This window comes from Macaca thibetana, chromosome 3 (assembly GCF_024542745.1).
Source record: "Macaca thibetana thibetana isolate TM-01 chromosome 3, ASM2454274v1, whole genome shotgun sequence".
NCBI classification, from domain to species: domain Eukaryota; kingdom Metazoa; phylum Chordata; class Mammalia; order Primates; family Cercopithecidae; genus Macaca; species Macaca thibetana.
The window spans coordinates 133,585,065-133,602,264 of record NC_065580.1 but is presented as its reverse complement, the minus strand read 5'-3'; the positions used below and the strand labels follow the sequence as shown (position 1 = coordinate 133,602,264).

Below are 17,200 nucleotides of genomic sequence, written 5' to 3'. Positions count from 1 at the left end.
GCACTCCAACCTGGATGATGGAGCAAGACTCTGTCTCAAAAATAAATAAAATAAATCTCTCTCTCTCTCTCTGTCTCTCTCTCTTTCTCTCTCTCTCTCTCTCTCTCAGTACACTAACCCTTGAGATAAGAACCCTCAAAGTCACTCATGCAAATCTAAGCAATACCCTGAAATAAGCAAAAAAACAGTTGCAACTTGGTTCCTTATTTCGTAAGGTCATATTGCCCATATTTACAACTCGAGGCCACTGCTAGCCATACTGTAAGCATTGAAGTCATTCTTCTGCCCTGTAATATAAAACTTGTGAAGGAGGAAGTCACTCAGTTTATCTTCCCCAGAGAGCTGGGAAATGTAATATTCTGTCCAGAACATAAGGGATTCAAAAGTTTACCAAAGTCCTGGGAACTTAAATTGTAGGCAAAGATAATATTGCTGTTCGTCACTGTCTACTTATTTTCTATTTAAAGAGTTTTATCTTCTTAGTAGAGGGGGTTGGTTTAATAGAGTGTCAGGGGAAATGTCTAGTGAATGTATTGATTGACTGTAGGATGATAAATGTGGGCAACTTATCTCCTAATCTTCCTCCAGATTTGCCTGAGGGTGAATATAATTATTTTTAATATAGCCAAGAAGTCTTTTTTTCTTTGCCTTGGGATTCTGCTACCATACATGTGCCTAGATAATGCTTCTCTCCACCACCCCACCAAGAAATTATAAGAATTTATAGATGGGCACCAGGTAGAAGATATTTCAACATATGGTATTTTATGCCCGAATGTGGAGTCTTAGCATCTCAGCTAGGAATAATTAAGTTATGCCAGGGTAGTACTTAAGGAAGGAAAGAAAGACATATATATAGTATTTACACATCAAATACACCAACATTTTACCAGAAAAGAAGATGATCATAATACCTCATACCTCATAGAGAAAGAACAAGGACCTTCATTATCAAGGGAAGGAAAGGTTTCTAAGGCATTGCACATATTTCTTTCTTTTTTTTTGTTTTAATTTGAGACAGGGTCTCACTCTGTCACCCAGTCTGGAGTGTAGTGGCATGATCAGAGCTTACAGTAGCCTCAAATTTCTTGGCTCAAGTGATCCTCCCACTTCTTCCTCTGGAATAGCTGGGACTAGAGGCATGCACCACCATGTCTGGCTTTTAAAAATGTTTTGGAGAGACAGGATCTTGCTATGTGGCCCAGGCTGGTCTAGAACTCATGGGTTTAAGCGATCCTCCCACCTTGGCCTCCCAAGGTGTGGAGATTACAGGCATGAACTACTACAATCCAGCTGCATTGTACACATTATATGCAAAAAAGAAGCAACCGCAACCTGATGGGAAAGGAAGAAGATGAGGCTGTTTAATGAAGCAAATTAGTTTTATGTCAGATTCCACTCTCAGGTATGAAATATTTCTGAATAAAAAAGTTTGTGCAAAACACAGCACTCTTATTATTGCACATTTCCTCCCTTTTGCTTGCTCAAGACAAATGCAATGCTGAAGAGGTTTTTACTCTGATGCTCTAACAAGAAGTGTACTTCTGTCACATCCAGAGTGACTGATAATGGTCAGGCCTATCCATTACTCCATTCAAATAATAGGGTTTCCTTGCTTTTAAGGTCACTTGAGCTATAATGTTGTTATTGTCCTTTCTTCTGCTCTGTAGTGTCATTTTCACAGAGGACTGGTAGAGAAAGAGGTATTGGGCAGCACTCAGTCATGGGCAAAATGGCACTGTCACTAGTTTCGCTGAAGTCCTGAATCTTCTTGCTACTGGCAGACATGCATGAGACAGTGGGTTTAGTGGGGACAAGTAGCTTGGGCTTCAATATGGATTAAACAATAGCAATAGAACACAATAACAGAAATCCATTCCTGGGCCGGGGGCAGTGGCTCATGCCTGTAATCCCAGCACTTTAGGAGACCGAGTGGATTTAGGAGGCGGGTGGATCATCTGAGGTCAGGAGTTCAAGACCAGGCTAGCCAACATGGAGAAACCCTGTCTCTACTAAAAATACAAAAATTAGCCAGGCCTGGTGGCATGTGCCTGTAATCCCAGCTACTCGGGAGGCTGAGGCAGGAGAATCACTTGAATCTGAGAGGCAGAGGTTGCAGTGAGTCAAGATTACGCCATTTGCACTCCAGCCTGGGCGAGAGAGCAAGACTGTGTCTCAAAAAAATAAAAAACAAAAATAAGAAATCCATTCCTGGATATTTTTTGTTCCAATTAGAAACTAGGGTGAAAAATACTCTAGTTCTGGCCGAGCGTGGTAGCTCACACCTGTAATCCCAGCACTTTGGGAGGCCGAGGCGGGCAGATCACAAGGTCAGGAGATCGAGACCATCCTGGCTAACACAGTGAAACCCCATCTCTGCTAAAAATACAAAAAATTAGCGGGGCGTGGTGGCAAGCGCCTGTAGTCACAGCTACTCGGGAGGCTGAGACAGGAGAATGACGTGAACCCGGGAGGCGGAGCTTGCAGTGAGCCGAGATCGCGCCACTGCACTCCAACCTGGGCCATGAGCAAGACTCCATCTCAAAAAAAAAAAAAAAAAATACTCTAGTTCTATGCTCAGCCACCATCTTATTATTAGACTGAAAAAGGTCGGGTATGTTGGCTCACGCCTGTAATCCCAGCACTTGGGGAGGCCCAGGCAGGAGGATTGCTTAAAGCCAGGACTTCGAGACTAGCCTGGGCAACAAAGCAAAACTCTGTCTCTACAAAAAATAAAGTAAAAAATAAACTGAAATATACCACGCAGTGGCTCACATTTGTGATCCCAGTTACTTGGGCGGCTAGGGTAGGAGGATCACTTGAGCCCAGGGGCTCGAGGTGCAGTGAGCTATGATTGCAACACTACACTCCAGCCTGGGAAACAGAGCAAGACCCTGTCTCTGAAACCCTTCCCCCGCCAAAAAAAAACAAACAAAACAAACAAACAAAAAACAAAACACACACACAAAACCACACAGGACTCCTGGGTTCTCTCCTAAGTCCAGCTCTGTCACTATATAAGTATGTGACACTGAACAAGACAACATATGCCCTGGGCTTCTGTTTATCTATTTGTATTAATATATGGACTACAGCATTTCTAATGTCATATTCAATTAAATAAATATCTGTCTGTCCTGAAACAAGTCTACATGGCAATGTCCTGCTGGACAGTTGGTCACTTTGTCACACATTTGGACTTCTTCATAATTTCTTGTAGGCCTGAAGCAAAGCATGTTGGCTTAACGTATTTAACTCCAGGATGTCTTTTCCCAAGAAATGCAAGGCTTGGCTAGGGACAGTGGCTCACGCCTGTAATCCCAGAACTTTGGGAGGCCAAGCAGGTGGATCACTTTGAGGTCAGGAATTCGAGACCAGCCTGGCCAACGTGGAGAAATCCCATCTCTACTAAAAATACAAAAATTAGCCAGGTGTGGTAACGCATGCCTGTAATCCCAGCCACTAGGAAGGCTGAGGCAGGAGAATTGCTTGAACCCAGGGTGCAAAGGTTGCAGTGAGCCATGATTGCGCCACTGTACTCCAGTCTGGGCAACAGAGCAAGACTCCATCTCAAAAAACTAAAGAAAAAAAAAAAAAGAAATGCCTGGCTTTGGTTTAATAGTTTTTCTTAAGCTTTTAATTTTGTAATGTTTCAAACCTTCAGAAAAGTTGCAGGCACAGAACAATGAAAGGTCTCATACCCTTCACTTAGATTTACCAATTGTTAACATTTTGCCACATTTATTTTCTATTTCTCTTGATTCCCATCCTTAATATACACATTGCTGAACCATTTGAGAATGTATTGTAGACATCATGTCACTTCATCACTAAATACTCCCTAAATATAGCATTTATTTCCTAAGAAAAGAGACATTCTTCTACATAACCACAATACAACTACTTGAAAATTTTAACAATGATTCGACACTATTATCTAAAGTATATTCCATATTCAAATTTCCCCAACTGTCCCAATAATGTGTCCCAATAATGCTTGATATGGTTTGGATGTCTGTCCCCTCCAAATCTCATGTTGAAATGTGATTCCTCTTGTTGGAGGTGGGGCCTGATGAGAGGCGATCGGATCTTGGGGGCAGATCCTGTATGAATGGTTTAGCACCATCCCCTTAGAGATGTGTGAAGTTTTGCTCAGTTAGTTCACATGAGATCTGGTTGTTTAAAAGAGTGTGATGCCTCCCGCTTACCCAACCCTTGCTCCCACTGTCACCACATGACAGCCCTGGTCCCACTGTGTCTTCTGCCATGATTGTAAGTTTCCTGAGTCCCTCACCAGGAGCAGATGCTGGAGCCATGATTGTACAGCCTACACAGCATGCAGAACTGTGAGCCAAATAAACCTCTTTTCTTTATAAATTACCCAGTCTCAGGTATTCCTTTATGCCAACATGAAAATGGCCTCATTCAATGCCCTATGTAATTTTATTTCATTTTATTTTATTTATTTATTTTTTGAGACAGAGTCTTTGTTTGTCGTCCAGGCTGGAGTGCAGTTGCAAGATCTTGCCTCACTGGAACCTCTGCCTCCCGGGTTCAGGTGATTCTCCTGCCTCAGCCTTCTGAGTAGCTGGGATTACAGGCACCTGCCACCAAACCCAGCTAATTTTTGTATTTGTAGTAGAGATGGGGTTTTGCCATGTTGGCCAGGCTGGTCTCGAACTCCCGACCTCTAGTGATCTGCCTGCCTCAGCCTCCCAAAGTGTTGAGATTACAGGCATGAGCCACTGCTCCAGGCCAATGTCTCATGAGGTTTTATTTATTTTTATCTTTGGTATTCCAGGATCCAATCAAGAATTATTTGTTGCATTCAATTTTCATTTTTTTTCCTTCCCTTGAGCTATAATTCCCCAGCCTTGTTTGTTTGATTTTCATGTTATTGACATTTTTTGAAGAATTTAGGCCAATTGTTTTGCAGAATGTCCCTCAATTTGAATTTGTTTGGCTATGCCCTAATGATTAGATTCAGGTTAAGTATTTTTGGAAGGAATAGCTATGGTATTGCTGTGTTCTTCTCAGTGTATCACATCCAGAGGTAAGTGATGTAACTGGTGATAGTAAGTTTGATCATTTGGTTAAGGTGGTATTCACCAAATGTCTGCAAAATTAAAGTACCATGTCCCTTTAAATTAACAAGTAATCTTGGATGTGACACTTTGAAACTTGGTTAATATCCTGTTTCCCAAAGATTTTGACATCCATCATCAGTGCTGGTTGTAAAGTTACTTTGTTTTAATTGCTCTTTACCAAGGTGAATTGGGATAATCAACAGATCTCTGGCAGAAAGGAGGAAGAATCAGGGTGTCCACAGAAAAACCCTGGGGGGAGAGAGAGAGAGAGAGAGAGTGTGTGTGTGTGTGTGTGTGTGTGTGTTCATGATGGAGGTGCTGAAGTAAATTGAGAAGGTAAAGTGGGGCTGGTCAAAGTGGCTCATGCCTGTGATCCCTGCACTTTGGAAGGCCAAGGCAGCCAGATCACTTGAGGTCAGGAGTTTGAGAGTAGCCTGGCAACATGGTGAAATCCTATCTCTGCTAAAACTACAAAAATTAGCCAGGCGTGGTGGCACACGCCTGTATTCCCAGATACTTGGGAGGCTGAGGCAGGAGAACCGCTTGAACCCAGGAGGCGGAGGTTTCAGTGAGCTGAGATTGTGCCACTGCACTCCAGCCTGGGCGACAGACAAGACTCTGTCTCAATAATAATAATAAAGTAAAGTGGGCTCAGCACGGTGGCTCATGCCTGTAATCCCAGCACTTTGGGCGGCTGAGACAGGAGGATCCCTTGAGGTCAGGAGTTTGAGACCAGCCTGGGCAACAGAGCGAGATCCCATCTCTGTAAAAATAAATAAATAAATAAAATTAGCCAGGTGTGGTGGTGCATGTCTGAGGTCCAAACTACTCAGGAGGCTGAGAAGGGAGGATCGCTTGAACCTAGGAGTTCGAGGCCTGAGAGCGCCAAAATCATGCCACTGCACTCCAGCCTAGATAACAGAGCAAGACCTTGTTTCAAAAAAAAATAAATAAATAAAACGACATGCTGTTAGCATTTTAAGCCATTTTAGTGGAGGCTTTGGGGATGTCTCACGTTCAGAATCAAGAAAAATAAATTGTTGCTAGGTGTTGAACAGAACAAACACAACATACTATTTCTGTCTTTACAATTTCTCCATAGTGCAGGACTTAGAGCTTGAAAATAATGGGTACACACAATACAAATAATGCATTCATGTGTCAATTATAGATAAAATAGGCTGGGTGCGGTGGCTCACACCTGTAATCCCAGCACTTTGGGAGGCCGAGGTGGGTGGATCACTTGAGGTCAGGAGTTTTAGACCAGCCTGGCCAAAATGGTGAAACCTCACTTCTACTAAAAATACAAAAATTAGCTGGGTGTGGTGGTGCGCACCTGTAATCCCAGCTATTTGGGAGGCTGAGGCACGAGTCACTTGAGCCCTGGAGGCAGAGGTTGCAGTGAGCTGAGATCATAGAGCCTGGGCAGCAGAGTAAGACTCTGTCTCAAAAAAAACAATAAAAATTAAATAAATAAATAAAATAAAATAAAACAAAAAATATTTTATAGGTGAATTATAACTTCCTTTATTTCTTCTTCCACCATCCCCATTCCATTATATTTTTGTTGTAATTTCACTACACTTCTGTTAGATAAAATTTAGGTATTATTAACAGGAAACACAATTAGTAATCAATAATGTAAGATGAGCAAAAATTTGCAATCAATTTTACAGATAATGAAGTGATGATTTCATGCAGTAAGCGAGAGTAACTTTCAGGAGATTGATTTTAAAAAGAGAGAGCAGCAAATAATTTGAGTATGCCTTTTTTGTTGTTGTTGTTGTTTTCGTTTTTTGTTGTTTTTTGAGAGAGGGTGTTGCCTTGTTACCTAGACTGGAGTATAGTGACACAATCACAGCTCACTGCAGCCTCGACCTCTGGGGCCCAAGCAATCCTCCCACCTCAACCTTCTCAGCCTTCCTAGTAGCTGGGACTGTAGGCGCATGCCACCACACCCAGCTAATATTTGTATGTTTTGAGAGAGGGGTTTTCACCATGTTGCCCAGGCTGGTCTTGAACTCCTCAATCCACCTGCCTGAGTCTCCCAAAGTGCTGGGATTACAGACCACCCTGTGCCCAGCCAAGCATGCCTGTTTTTATCTTGAAGAATTATAGTACAACATGTCTACATTTTTTTCTTCATGTTTCCCTGATTTATCAGAGCTAATTTTCAACAAAAGCAGAATTCTATACCAATGTGTGAGACTAGTTATTAAATGATAGGGAGAACAAACCAAATGTTACAATAAAGGGAAAACATTCTGCAGAGAAGAACAAAAATAAATAATAATAGCGATAATCATCATGATGATAAAGAATGCTAATGAACTTTGATTAAAAAAAATCCTGGAAAGCGAAGATATTCTAATAATAGTACAGTAACATGAACAGAGAAGGTGAATTGTGTAAGAGTTTACATTTTAAGTGGCAAGAACAATTGGGCATAGGAAACGAGGAAATAAGATCATAAAACAATAGATGCCATGTAGTCAAGCAATAGGCATAAAGAAGTCTTAGCAAATTTATTTTTTGCCTTGCAGAATTACATTAATGTATGTCTTCTTTCGTTAGCTTCATATTTCTGTGGTTTATCAGGCGATTTGAACTCAAAGCAGGGAGAACAATGTTTTACTATGACGTCAGTGTTTTAGGAAAAAGAGCCAGGAATGTGAAAAGTAAGCTCTTTGCAAATACAATGATGTCATTGTTGCTGCTGTTGTGCTTCTAGGATAAGTGTGTGATTGTTAATTATGAAAACAGAAATAGTAGTGGATACAATTTTTCTTAGAACAGAAGTGCTATGCCACTAAAACACGCATAATGGAGATTACAAGAACAATCAACAAAGTGCAGGGTATTATAAAGACTGACTTTTAAGCTTCAATATAGCCAATATACACTGTTAAGAACCCAGAATTGTCTCATGAATGAATAGTGAAATAAATAGCCATGTTTTATTAGCTTTATATAAAACTATCTACAAGTTGAACAACCTTTTTGAGCCCTTTTTAAAAACATTTTTGCAATTTGCTGGAGCAATGATTTCTTTTCTGTTTTTTTCTTTGAGCTACAGTGGCTAATCTGATTTTGGCGTTTCAGTAATTATGTCAATTAATATGTGCTGAGAGAAATTTCATTTGTTGAAATGGATACTAGGTGAATATATAATTAGTAGAAGGTTGTCTCTTTAAGTCTTTGTGTGCAATTTTCCAAGATTAGCTGCAATGGAACAGTAGCATTAGAATAGAGATAGCTAGCTTCTTATCAACTATCCTTCTACTTAACTATTTCGTGAAACTTTCTGGTAAGATGAGCCCATCCTAGAAATGGGGCAACATTTTTTAGTTGGGTAGTTCAAACAGCAAAGTGTTTGTTCTGAAAGTCAAGAAATTTTCATTATAAATGAAGATGTTTCCTCTTTTTAGAATCTTTCTAAAGAATAATGGAACTTGAAGATAAATGAAATTCCTAGATATTCATTATTTCATACAGAAACATCTACTGTCTTCCAAAGCTGACAGAGGCACTAAGGTACTCAAATACTACCAACTCATTTTTAAGGACACATGCTTGGTAGGATCCCATGTTAATACTAAGTCTAAGTTCCTTCAGGCTTCTTTTCAGGGGTTTTGAAGTAGAAGTATGAATATCCAACAGTTCATGTCTTTATCTGTACTATAAAATACAACAGCCTAGTTGGATGAGATGGTTAATTCCTGTAATCCCAGTACTTTGGGAGGCTGAGCTGGGAGGATCACCTGAGTCCAGGAGTTTGAGACTAGCCTGGGCAGCATAGTGAGACCCCATCATTAGAACAAATTTTAAAAGGCCGGGCATGGTAGCTCACACCTGTAGCCCCAGCACTTTGGGAGGCCAAGGCAGGAGGATAGCTTGAGGCCAAGAGTTCAAGACCAGCCTGAGTAACATAGCTAGACCCTGTCTCTTAAAAAAAAAATAGCCAGGCTAATGGTGGTATGTGCCTGTAGTTTCAGTTACTCGAGAGGGAGGATCGCTTGAGCCCAGGAGGTCAAGGTTGCAGTGAGTTATGATCACACCACTGCACTTCAGCCTGGGCAACAGAGCGAGACCCTGCCTCAAGAAAAGAAAAGTTTTAGAAGAATAGATAATAGATTGATATCATTTATATAGGTTTTAAAACATGCCAAAAGTACTATATGTTGGCTGGGTGCAGTGTTCATGCCTGTAATCCCAGCACTTTGGAAGACCTAGGCAGGTTATTGCTTGAGCTCAGGAGTTTGAGACCAGCCTGGGCAAAATAATGAAACCCCATCTCTACTAAAAATACAAAAAATAGTTGAGTGTGATGGTATGCACCTGTAGTCCCAGTTGCCTGGGAGACTGAGGTAGGAGGATCACTGGAACCCGGGAGGAAGAGGTTGCAGTGAGCTGAGATTGCACCACAGGGCTCCAGCCTGGGTGAGAGAGCAAGTCAAAAAGAATACTATAGGTTGTTTAGGGATACTTCCACATGTTGTAAAAATATAGAGAAATGCATGGAATGATAAGCAAGGAATTCAGGAAAATGATTCCAGGGAGGGGGTAGGGGAGTGGAAGCAGACAGGGTGATGGGAAATGGGGAGAGAAAACAAGATCCCAGAGGAGATATTGTTACGGGATCTCTGGGGTGTTATTTTTTCTGGCCGGAAACCTCTGTGGCTGTGGCACCTTGGCCTGAGTTCTTGTCCTGTGTCCAGGAAGAATGAGGGTTGCAGACAAGTAAAGGAGGAAGAAGAGTTTTATTTTAGTGTTAGAACAGCTTAGAGGAGTGGGTAGCTTTTCTCTGTAAGCATGTCATCCAGTCTAGTGTTCAGCAGTTAGCAGAGAGGAGGCCCTGGAGAGGGTGGGCCTCCTCACTGTGGGCAAGTCATTCCAACATCTCTGCAGGTCTCTGAAGCTCTCAGCAGAGAGGGTAGCTCCTTTTGGCCGGCAGGTGATATCTGCAGCTCTCAGCAGACAGGGTACTCCTCTCTGCAACTGGTCACCCCATTGTCTCCAGCTATCAGCAGAGAGGGTACTTCTCTCTGCAGCTGGTCGTCCCATCCCGATCTCTCCCTGTTCGTCCTCTAGCCGTCCTCTACCCTGCTCTGGCTGAGCCCAGGGCTTTTATGGATCTCAGAGAGGAGGAAGTGCCTACTGATTGGCCCATCGGTGGCCATGGGTGGCCATGGAAGAGGCACCATGAGTCCCCACTTCCATTGGAGGGACTGACAACCTAGTCCCAGCCTTCAAGCCCTCCCTGGCCTGAGGGTGGGGCCTTACTGGGGACCCTGCCCCATTCTGCCCAGAACTCTGTCTGCCTACTACTGCCATTCCTGGCCCCAAGGCTTGACTCCAACCTTGCTCTGATTCGGGAGCAGAAAGAGGCCAGACAGTGGGAGTAGATACCCCTAAGCCTGCAGGGAGTGAGATGTGGGGGGAATCCTTCCTAGGGCACCTGAGGGTGCAGGCTGCAGAGAAATCCTGGTCCTGTGCACCTGGGAAGGCAACTGCAGCTGCTCCCAAGAGCTCCTGCCCCGCCAACTCAGAAGGGGCATCTCCCCTGCTCCTGCCTGCTTTTTCCTGGAGCAGTAGGCCCAGGTCTGCAGCCACGGGTGTCTGCACCCAGGAAGGTAGATCCTGCCCCTTCCTGGCTCCCTCAAGAGCACAGGGAGGCTGGGATCCACAGCTGCAGTTTGGGTGGCTGTAGCCCCACTCAGGAGGGTGGGGCCCTTGCTTGCTCGGTACAGCAGGAGGCCTGGGTCTGCGGCTGTGGTTTGGGTGGCTGCAGCGGCTCCGGGAGCTCCTATCCCAACTCAAAAGGGACAGGGCTCCCAGTTGCTCCATGGAGTGTGCAGCCCCAGCTGTGCTTCCCTGCTGCAGCAGGCATGATGGAAGCAGCCACTGACATCAGTATTATACATAGGAGGGTTCAAGTATTTTGGAAATGTTTTATTTCTTACGCTACTGGGGAGTACATGATTGTTCATTATATTATTTTGAAATATTTAATAACACATTAAAATATTCATAAATTAAAGTGTCACATAAGCAGAGAAGAAGCTGTTAATTCTGAATGGAAGTCATAACTAAAGTAAGCTTTCTGGATGAGTTGGCCTTAATGGTTAAATTGGTCTTGAGGGATGGGTGGAAATTCAGCAAGTCTGGATGGCAGGAAAGGAGACTGTAGGACGCTGGACCAGCATGAGCAAAGGTGTGGGTTTCTTCTGGGAAGGAGCTAGGATGCATAGAAATATATTAATATATACTACAATAAATGAAGTTGATAAGATTACTGGGGCAAGACCATGAAAGGCTTTGAACACAGCAGAAATACAAAATAATTATTATACTAAGCTTTGTAAATAGAAGCGTGCAATTAGGTCTGGGCTATAACTTTTTTTTTTTTTTTTTTACATAATTCCAAAGGGTTGATAATTTCTTCAACTGGGATGTTATCTGAGTCTGACCAGTTTAGATTTATACTGCTCTTCAAATAAAAATAAAAATCACAATTCATCACAAGTCATCTACCAAATCTATTAGAAGAATTGATCGTCAGACTCATGATCAGTAATAAATACTGAGATCTCTCACTGGTAGCTTTAAAGAGTCATTTAAAGTTTTTTCTTACGACTATTCATCAATTTTCCCACCTGGTCATGTCAAGTGAAACTTCAAATAGAAAACATTGCCTTGAGAAGGGACAGAAATACTGGTTGGTTTTTTAAAGAAATCTAAAGCTTATTAAATTTGCCAGAACGGCCGTTTTACATTTGGTCACCAGCAGGCATCTTTCATTGGCTTCATATGGCAGAGTCTGAAGAATATGAGTTGATCGATGTGTCATTCATCAGAGACACCTGCAGAGATGATGAAAGTTTATCTTGCAATATTATTGAAGGAAACACAACATTTAGAAAATTGAACCACTCATCTCCTCCTCCCCCCTTTTTTAAACAATAAAACTGCAGTTTGAAAAACAACTTCCAACGTGAAAAAAAATTAAAACAGCAGGTGATAATTAGGGCAAAGTTACAACAATGTTATTGCTGATGGGCTACCTGTCAGTTAATGCAAGTTATCACTTCACCCCAGGAATAGTTATTATTAAAAACAACTTATGGGGGTTAAAGAAGGGATGTTAAATGTGTTAGTCTCGTTATTTGCTCACTTGGAAATGGCTTAGAGATAGCTCCATTAACCACCTCAGTTCTACCCTGGTCTCAGTAAGGAATGCACACAAAATAACTGAAAGTTATAAATGACCAAAACATAAACCTTAGCTGCCTTGAGTTAAAATCAATTTTCCTAATAAATTAAATTCAAATATTACAAACCGGTATGTAATATCAAGAATGATGTGCTAATAATTACCATGTTGGCAGAGTACAAAGTGCAAGACAGAGGGATATAAAAATTTAGCGATTTAGAAAGTCTGATACAAAAATAGCTTTTACTAGTGTGAGGCTTGGAGTTCAATTCAATCACTGAGCTATAATAGTATTCTCTGACTAGTCAAGGTTGAATGTTCAAGATGTAGTTTGAGTATTAATCATTGATTCAGATAAAAGATAGCACAACTGAAGAGGCTCTCCTGAGTTAAGTAGTTTATTCCTGAACACAGATGTAAGTTTTTCCCTTTGTGTTTTCCAGAACCACTTGAGTGTTTTCCCTACTATAGAGGCAACCTCTTTTGGAATTATTTCTTTAGCTTTACTCTTTATCAACTATAATCTTTTGGGCAAAGGATTCACCTAAGCTTTTGCTGGTATGAATTATGAGTTCATTCATACTGGCCATTTCAAGTTTAAGCTTTAACTTTCATGCTACTCAGTAAGAAATCTGATAATATGCTATGCTTCATCTTGGTTTACTATATGGTATTCCATTGTACAGCAAATGCATTGCAGGATTCCATTTATATGAAGTACAAAAACAGACAAAAGTCATTTTTGCTACTAAAAGTCAGGATAGTGGTTACCCTTGATAGAGAGGTGATGGCTAAGAGTGGGCACAAATTCGGCAAATAGCATTGTATGACTAAACCACGTCTTTTTTTTTTTTTTTTTTTTTTTTTAATACTTTAAGTTCTGGGATGCATGTGCAGAACGTGCAGGTTTGTTACATAGGTATACATGTGCCTGATGGTTTGCTGCACCTGTCAACCTGTCATCTAGGTTCTAAGCCCCGCAAGCATTAGGTATTTGTCCTAATGTTCTCCCTCTCCTTGCCCCCCACCCCTCGACAGGCCCCAGTGTCTGATGTTCCCCTCCCTGTGTCCATTTGTTCTCATTGTTCAGCTCCCACAATGAGTGAGAACATGCGGTGTTTGGTTTTCTGTTCCTGTGTTAGTTTGCTGAGAATGATGGTTTCCAGCTTCATTTATGTCCCAAATAAATCACATCTTATTTATCTATTTGACTATTGATAAGCATTGGGTAGCGTCATCATTAAAAAAAAGTATTATATTGGTACTCATATGTACACAAGCAATACTCAACATGCATTTATATATCACAGCATTTTAAAGCTTTTTATTGAAGCATAATTTACATACACGGAGATGCATATATCAATAGTACAGTTCAATGAATTTTCACAAACTGAACACACCAGTACCCACATCAAGAAACAACACGACCAGCTCCCCAGAAGCTGATTGGTGTTCTCTCCTAGTCATCAGTTCTCTCTCAAGGGTAACCACTATCCTGAGTTTGAATAGCATCAATGACTTTTGTCTGTTTCTGTACTTTATATAAATGGAGTCCTGCAATTGTACATCTCCCTTTTTTCACTTAGCATATTTGTAAGGTTCATATATTTTACTGCATTTGGAAGCAGATTGTTCATTCTTAGTGTGGTAGAATGTACTCTGTTGTATGACTATACCACCAATTATTTACCTATTTTACTGCTTATGACCATTTGGGTTATTTCCTGTTTGGTGGTTATTTATGAATAGGGTTGCTCTGAGTGATTTAATAGTATTTTGGCACACATGTGACATTGGTATATTCCTAAGAGTGGAACTGCTGGGCCATAGGGTTTTCATATGTTTACCTTTAACAGATATTGACAAACAGTTTTCCAAAGTGGTTGTACTATATACATAGCATTTGACTTCTTGAGGAATCATTCTAAGAAGGGCAATTCAGCATAACCATTAAGAGAACAGGTTTTGGAATCACTCAGATCAAATTGAGCTTATGACTAAGGAGTTGAGGCACCCTGGACAATATGCTTAACTTTTACAGTTTACTCAACTGTAAAACAGGAATAATAAAACCTTTCTCAAAATTTATGAGAATTAAATGAGATATTATTTTAATGCAGTTAGAACAGTACCTGAAACATAATAAATGCTTAGCTTATTATATGGCAGTTATTAATCATTAGCAATTAAAACACAGGCAAAATGGAGAATTACAAACAAATAGGGACAATATAATCCAAAAACAATTTTAATTGTATGATGGAAGAAACCTATGAAACTCTGACCCAAAAGGCATTGCTAATTCCAGGGAGGATTATACTTGGATCCTGAATATTATCCCAAAATGCGTTTGCAAATTACCCTCACCAGAGGCAAGGTTCTTGGATGCAGCGTATTACCATCCATTTTTTTTTTTTCCAGTTATTACTCTTTAAAGACAGGACTGCCAAGGGCTACTCTAGAAAGTCACTAATATAATGCCTTTTATTATATTTCCCAATTTCACACCTTCCTCAACCCAATCCCCAAAGTTGTTGAAAGTGACTGTAATTGCATCATTAGTTCTTAGCTTTCCTGGAATCTTACCTACGACAACTTTCACATCCCCCAAAACTCTAAAAATGAGCCCAGATTTTTGCTTTACATTGCAAAGAACTTGCTTTATTTTGTAGGATGAGCTTGATAACCTCAGCGTGGATTTCAGCAGCTGCCGGAAACAGCACTCTAGAAGTTAACACAGGTACACTCCGTACTGAGGCACTGTTTTAGCTAACTGCTCCAGGGACAGCAGGCTCAGTCCTCTTAGGTAAGTAATTTTGGAAGGTGGCACTGTGTTCCTAATAAATTGAATCAGATCCCGTAGGTTAGTCACTATTCTTAAGAAATAAAGCACGAAATCAACTTGAAGTCATCTGTTGAGAAGGCCATGGATAGACCTGAAAAGGAACATTTTGAACATTTAATTGAACCTCTTTGATTTACAGATGAAAAAACTAGTCATTTAAAAGTCTTGCCTAAGGTCAAATGGTTTGTTTCCTGGACTGGCATAAAGCTCATCTTAGTCACAGTCGGGTGGATGTTCCTTCCTGCTCCTGGCAACTTGCCCCTCACCGTCCCCCCAACCTCATCTTCCCATCAGATTTCATAAAGATCCAGACCTGGGATTCAGAAATGGGGAAGTTGAAGAAGTGTGACTTAAAAGAACGACAAACTATTAAATTGTTATTAGGAATTAATGACAATTGCCTGCTAGAACGTCAAGAAGCAGTATCTTTTCTGTTTTCTACATCGCTGTATTCCCAGCACCTACAACTGTGCCTGCTAAGCCTGGTAAGGCCTAATAATTGTTAAATGAAAAACAATCACTCAATCATAGATATGTCAGATTGTGAGAGAAAACACGTCTTTACTGTTTTCTCTACCACCCTCCTTCCAGTTAATACTAATAAAATGTGCAGATTTGTATTCTAAAGAGGCGAAATCATATACATAGCACTGTAGCACGGTGCCTGGCCCACTGTGAGTAATCAATACATGTCAGTTTATTTTCCTTTTCTTCCTCCACAAGTATGGGCTACTAGGGGGGAAGGAGGGTTGGTGCCGTGGTGTTTATGTGCCTGGACAGAAAGTGAAGAGCATCCAAGAAGCTGCTAAGAGCGGGCTGTCGGTGTCTTTCTGATACGTATAGATCAATTCCAGTGCCCTGAAAAACGCACAGCTATTTTACCCAGAGAGGCTGGTCGTTTTTGTTGATCGATTCTCGGCTGCAGTCAGCTCTTTAATACAACTTTTTATAAGCATCAGCCACATTGCGGCGGGAAAAGCGGCTGTGGTGGAAAAAGCAGGGAAGCCCCCCCCCCCCCCCCGCCCCACTCCCAAAAAGTAAAGGAAGCCCGCGGGGCAGGGACTGCGGTTTGCGGGTCTAACGGGTCCTTGAGCTGGGGCGGCGGTCCGGCCACTCCAGCCCCGCCCCTCGCCCGCAGCCGCCTTCGAGGTTCAAGTTCAGCCCCCGGCTGCTAGGCCTCGCGCTCCCGGATTCGAAGCCGCCCGTGCGTCCCAAGGTCCCCCGCTGGAAGACGAGGCGGGGATCCCAGCGGTCATCCGGGCGCGGGGTCACTCGGCCACGCACTGTGGTGCCACGTGGGGGAAAAGTTTCCAACTCTGCCAGTTGGTGTTCCCATTGCGCCCAGGCGGAGCAAAGGCCCGCGCTTTGGCACCCGCTCCCAGTTCTGTCTCCTCCAGTGGCGCCCCCTCCCAGGGACGCCCCCCTTGTGCCCCTTCTCTGAATTCCCTCCTCCCCTCGCAGCGCAGGTAGCCAAGGGAAAACACCCTTGGGGACTGGGGGGTTTCCCGAGAAGGCGGCCTCGGGCCGGCCAGGGGTAGGGGATCCGGGGACAAGTGTCCCGAGGAGGATGTGGGGAGCGCGCGCGCGAAGTGGCCTGGGAGCAGGGGCCCGCACGCGTCCCCGCTGCGACAGGCGGGATCCTCCGGCTGCTTCCACACCCTGGCGCGCCAACTCTGCCCGGCCGCGGCCGACCCCACGCGGGCGGCCCCCTTCACGCCCCCGCCCCCGCCCCTCACGACTCCCCACCGCCCCCAGTGCGCAGGCCCGGCCGCCCCAGCGCGCATGCCCTGGGCTTGCGAGCGCGGCCAGCCCCCAGCCTTTTGCTTTCTACACACTCTACAACTGGGGAGGGGGCGGGGGAGGAGGGAGCCCAGCCGTCCACGTGATCCCGCCGGCCGGGGCCGCGGGGGCGGGAGCGCGCGCCGAGAGAGGCGCGGGGAGGGCGGGTGCGCGGGAGCGCGCTAGCGAGCGAAAGCACGAGCGAGCGAGCGAGCGAGCGAGCGGGCGGGCGCGGGGCTGGGCTGAGGCGGGCGGCGGCGGCGGCGGTGGGCC

The 17,200-nt window shown here is 43.2% G+C and overlaps 1 long non-coding RNA gene across 1 annotated transcript; it reads right to left on the bottom strand.

Annotated features, from left to right (window-relative positions):
- Positions 1–14,947: 14,947 nt before the first annotated feature.
- On the bottom strand, positions 14,948–16,432 carry LOC126950983 (uncharacterized). The gene is made up of 2 exons (XR_007724308.1): positions 16,031–16,432; positions 14,948–15,239 (listed from the first exon to the last, which is right to left on the bottom strand). It is a non-coding gene; the product is annotated as an uncharacterized LOC126950983 (long non-coding RNA).
- Positions 16,433–17,200: the final 768 nt, after the last annotated feature.